Source organism: Hordeum vulgare, chromosome 3H (genome assembly GCF_904849725.1).
Source record: "Hordeum vulgare subsp. vulgare chromosome 3H, MorexV3_pseudomolecules_assembly, whole genome shotgun sequence".
Taxonomy (NCBI): domain Eukaryota; kingdom Viridiplantae; phylum Streptophyta; class Magnoliopsida; order Poales; family Poaceae; genus Hordeum; species Hordeum vulgare.
Window position 1 is genome coordinate 601,467,155 of NC_058520.1, and position 5,363 is coordinate 601,472,517.

General features: G+C 46.2%; 1 pseudogene; it reads left to right on the forward strand.

Annotated features, from left to right (window-relative positions):
• Positions 1-2,444: 2,444 nt before the first annotated feature.
• LOC123442201 lies at positions 2,445-4,794 on the forward strand (annotated as a pseudogene).
• The last annotated feature ends 569 nt before the right edge of the window (positions 4,795-5,363 follow it).

Below are 5,363 nucleotides of genomic sequence, written 5' to 3' on the forward strand. Positions count from 1 at the left end.
AAGCTTGCGTCAGAAACAATTCTCCCGGCGTCCCAGCGCGCCGTGTTCGGCCTGTGTCCGGCAGCGTCAAAATCAGCCCTAATCGGTAAAAAACAGGCTTGTGTGGATGTGATAGGGCCGTTTTTTTAGTGCCAGCAATAAAAAAAAGCCTTGGACGGCCTGTTGGGGCCGAAGATGCTCTTAGTCCCGTGTTGTGTGTTGCTAGGTATGACATGCTCACTAGACTTCCATAAGGGGTCTTTAACGATGTAAAGTGGCTTTTAAATGACAAAATAGAAAAGGCAAAATGAAGATAAGTTTTCTTGGCAGAGCCCATTAATCTATTTGATGTATGACATTGCTTTTTGTTGGCGTGATCATCAATGTGTGTTGGTGTTGGCTGCATAAGTCCTCGTTTTGCAAAGTTGAAGTGTGTATTCACTATGCTTTTATCCATTTGATACTTTACACTAGTGGAGACAGGGCCTTTAGTCCCGGCCCGTAAGGGGCTTTAGTCCCGGTTCACCAATCGGGACTAAAGGGGCGGGACTAAAGACCTAACCTTTAGTCTTGGCCCTGTTCTAAACCGGGACCAAAGGTGCTTCACGTGGCCGCCTCGGAGGGAGTACCTTTAGTCCCGGTTCTACTTACGAACCGGGACTAAAGGATCCGTCTGCTTTTTTTGTTTGACCCGAAAAGGTAGATTTTTTAAAAAAAAATTCAAATTTTATTTTTGAATATTTTTTATGTTTTATTCCAATTTTCTAATCTTTGAATTATTTGATAATTTAATCTCTAATCACCCATCCTCACTGCTCTAGCGTGGATCACTCATCGTCTAACTTTCCGGCCGATCACCCATTCTTTCACTGCTTCAGCCCGAGCACGCTTAACTTTCTAGTTCTATCGCTCCTAGTTGCCAAGTGTGCACTTATTGTTTTTCTGACAATAGTAAGCTATTAATCCTAAACAACTTGGGTCTTGATGTCATGTCACATGATTTAATTTTTTGAATTACAAACAATTATTAAAATAAACTTAATAAGTAACAATAATAGTGAATTTCAATGAAAACAACCTAATATTTTTAAATAAAATTATTTTTCTTTTTTTTTTGGAAAAAACTTCTTTTTGAAATAACTTTTTTTTCATTTGAAATTTTGAGCATGTGAGAAAACTTCACCGGGCAAGCCCGGGTGAAATCGAGTACCAATTTTTTCTAGTTTTTTTGATATATTAATTTTTTTGGACGTCGTATGCAAAAGTTATGGCCGTTTTTTTTCCTTTTTTTGCATAAACGGTCAAAATTCATATCTCAAAATTTCTATACCGACTAGACACTAAAACCTAACAACATCTCAAAGGATTTTATTTTATTTTTCAGATTTTATCATTTTTGTTTCTTTTTTGAAGATTTTATCATTTTTGTTTATTTTCTACAAAACTCAAAGTATCAAGGTTTCAGACGAAAACCCATCTGCTACAAAGGCATTTTTTTCAAATTAATTGAACTATGGATTTTTTTGTGCATTAAATATGCATACTAAAATATGTTAAAATCTATAGAAAGAACTAACTAAAAATAATAAAAAACAACAATTAAATGACTAAAACAACTATATAAGCAAAACAATATTTCTTTAATTAAAATCCTAATTTAAATTATTCTAAAAATAACCAAATAAATCTTATTGTGACAACAATCTAACACATGAGTGGGAGCAAAAAGAATTAAATTTAAAACTATTTGTAAACTCAAGTTATTCAAAAACTGGGTTTGAAGCAAATTTAAACAAATTCAAATTTAAACCATTCAAATTCGAGACACGAGCCGGGACTAAAGGTCCAAGGCACGAACCGGGACTAAATCCTCCAAACCCTTTAGTCCCGGTTTGTGTCCGGGACCAAAGCCTCGTGGGAGGCAATGCGATTTGGCGCGACGTGGTCGGGCCTTTAGTCCCAGCCCAGAGGCAGGTCGGGACTAAAGGGTCGAGGCCAAAGCCCTCTTTTCTACTAGTGTTACATGCGAAGAGAGCCTGGGCCCAGTGGTTAGGCATGCAGTTGTGCAGCCCAACGACCCGAGTTTAATTTCTATAATTGACAGGTGATGCACAGGGATATTCTTTCATTTATTGAGGATCAAGTTTGGTGTGTGGTGAAACCACTCATCAAAAAAAATCTTGATACTCATTTATAAAATTATGAGGACCATGTTTATCTTGGTACTCATACTAAAATGGCTATATGCATCCCTAGTTGGTACAGAGGCCGGGAAGTGAAAATCTCTCGCATTTTTAGCCCAACCTCCCAACCCTAGCCGCCCCCCGGCCTCACTCCCTCCTCTCCCTTCCTCGCCGCCGCATGAGGCAGCCGCCGGGCAAGCCCGGGGCGCCAAGGATCGTGCCGGCGGGGCCTTGGCTGCCCTGCCTCTGCGTGGTGAACCCCGGATCTGGAGCGGCGGCTTCATGGGCGAGGCACGACAAGCTAGCAACCGTGCGGGCGGTGGATCTGGCGTCTCGGCCGCGCGGCCGGTGGGATCCGATAGTCGTTGCGGCCGGCGGCGGCTTCTGCGGTGTCCGGTGCGCGCGATCTGGCGCATCCCCTCCTCCCCCGTTCGGCGTGCGAGCTAGCCTGGTCGGGCCGCGCTTCGTTGGGTCACTGGTTCTGTACAGGAGACGTTGCTGGTGGCAGAGATCTAGTTCGAGCGAAATCCCTCGCCGACCATGGTCGGCCGCGTCGACGGCGATGCCTGAGGGCGTCGTTCCTCTCCTTGGAGGCGTCGGTATGGACTGATCCCCTCACTTCCCCTTCCCCTAGATTTTCCGGATGAAAGCCCTAACTTTGTTGGGCGGCGGCGGTGCTCACGGCGTTATTCCCTTCTTGAAGGCGCCGCTTTGGGAACCTTGCGGCTAGGTGGCGCTTGTGGGCGGTGGGCGACGGCGGTGGTGCGGCCCTATCTTAGCATGGATCCGCGTCCGCTGTTTGAAGATGAACTCGCGTAGGTGGAGGTCGCCGTTTGACGTCATCATGGCCTCGGATGGAGTAGCTTCCTTTATTCATAAAGATGCACTAGGGGAGAAAAAAAGCACACCTTCACATGAGTGCTTGACTTGACTTGTCTTCACAAAGTGTGTCAACATAGGAGTTTCCGAGTCGCTTCGTATGTTCTTGTCTGGTTATTGTATAGACAAATAATTGATGTAAGATAATTATATTTATGGCGTGGGGTTCCCATCTATAGCACGTGCAAGGATAGTTTGGTCCACAGCTATGACCCTAATTACAGATTATAGAAGAAGAAAAATTAACACGGTATACATGTAAGCACTCATATATATGCATACACATATTCCTATAAACATGTACAGAATACGCATCGGTGGAAAATTCACAGTCCCTTTAACCATCCAACCACAGGTTGGTATGCAATTATATATTATCGATTATAGACTTAGGAAACAAATAGGACAATTACACCTAATAAACACACTTGTAGAATTATCTCTCAACACCCCTCTTTCCACCGCAGCCGAAGCGTTGTGCATGACGATGCAAAGACTGGACCGGAGGCGTTGGCAAGCATTTGGTCATTATGTCCACGAATTGTTGCGTCATGGGAATGTGAAGAATTTGATCTTCCCAAGGGCGGTCTATTCGTAAACGAAATGAATATCCAGCTCGATGTGCTTGGTGCGACGATGATTAACCGGATTGGTGGAGAGGAAGACGACGAAGATGTTATCGTAGTACACCATCGTGGCTTTGCGAACTGGATGACATAGCTCATGTAGAATTTGTTGTAGCCACATACACTCAATAACAGCATTGGCAATGTCACGATACTCCGCCTCTCCACTGGACCATGAGACCATCGGTTGTCGCTTGGACGACCAGGATATGAGGGGTGGTCTAAGGAACACACGATATCCAAATATTGAGCGACGTCTTGTCGGCGAACAATGCGGAGGCACTAGCAATCGTCAGCAACATGTTCTAACTTGCGGAGAACCATATAATGTTCTTCGTCCTTGAGAAGATCTATGAGCTGACCACCTTGGAAGGTAAGGATCATGTGCTTACAGTGATCCCTGATTATGTCCTTGATCTCATGAGGAGACAAATGTACCATGGTACCACGAGCGCCAACAGTGAAGTCTTCTCCATCTTCTTCATATGCACCTGAAATCTGTTGTACTGTCTGTCTAGCCTGCCACGTCGGTTAGCACCGTCGATCCTCTACTCATGCAACGGTGGTGCCCCGCGATGGAGTACAACTTCGTGGGTCTGAACTTCAAGGCTCGGACCATGACCGAGAAGGGTATCATCTGTTGCATCCTCGATTTGAAGCTGCACAACGGTGGCGGCATGCTGGAGTTCCCCGTCCTGAACATCGACAACGAGACATGGCGACTATTGCACAACCTTATGTTGCTTGAGTAGCGGAACCCAGGAGACGGTGGGGAGCCACGTCATGGCATACTGCATGTTCATTCCTAGAAGGACGTGGATGTCCTATCGAAGAGAGGTGTCATCGTGCACGACCACGGTAACAATGAAGAGGTAGCCGAATGCTTCGCCGACCTTTGCAAGGGGGTCCAGTTCGACCCTAATGACCCCGACTGCAACTACCTACACGAGACATTCAAGAAGTTAGAGAAGCGGTTTCAAAGCAATCCATAGAAGTGGTCTGTCTGTCTACGGCACAGGTACTTGAGGAACCCATGGCTTGTCGTTGGGCTCATGGCAGCTGCTATTGGGATAGTTCTCGCAGTCATCCAAACAGTCTACTCTGTTTTGTGTTAATACAAACAATGATGAAAACTGTTGGGGAACGTCGCATGGGAAACAAAAAATTTCCTACGTGCAAGAAGACCTATCATGGTGATGTCCATCTACGAGAGGGGATGAGTGATCTACGTACCCTTGTAGATCGTACAGCAGAAGCGTTAGTGAACGCCGTTGATGTAGTGGAACGTCCTCACGTCCCTCGATCCGCCCCGCGAACAATCCCGCGATCAGTCCCACGATCTAGTACCGAACGGACGGCACCTCCGCGTTCAGCACACGTACAACTCGACGATGATCTCGGCCTTCTTGATCTAGCAAGAGAGACGGAGAGGTAGAAGAGTTCTCTGGCAGCGTGACGGCGCTCCGGAGGTTGGTGATGACCTTGTCTCAGCAGGGCTCCGCCCGAGCTCCGCAGAAACGCGATCTAGAGGAAAAACCATGGAGGTATGTGGTCGGGCTGCCGTGGAAAAGTCGTCTCAAATCAGCCCTAAAACCTCCGTATATATAGGTGGGAGGGAGGGGACCTTGCCTTGGGGCTCAAGGAGCCCCAAGGGGGTCGGCCGAGTCCAAGGGGGGAGGACTCCCCCCCCAAACCG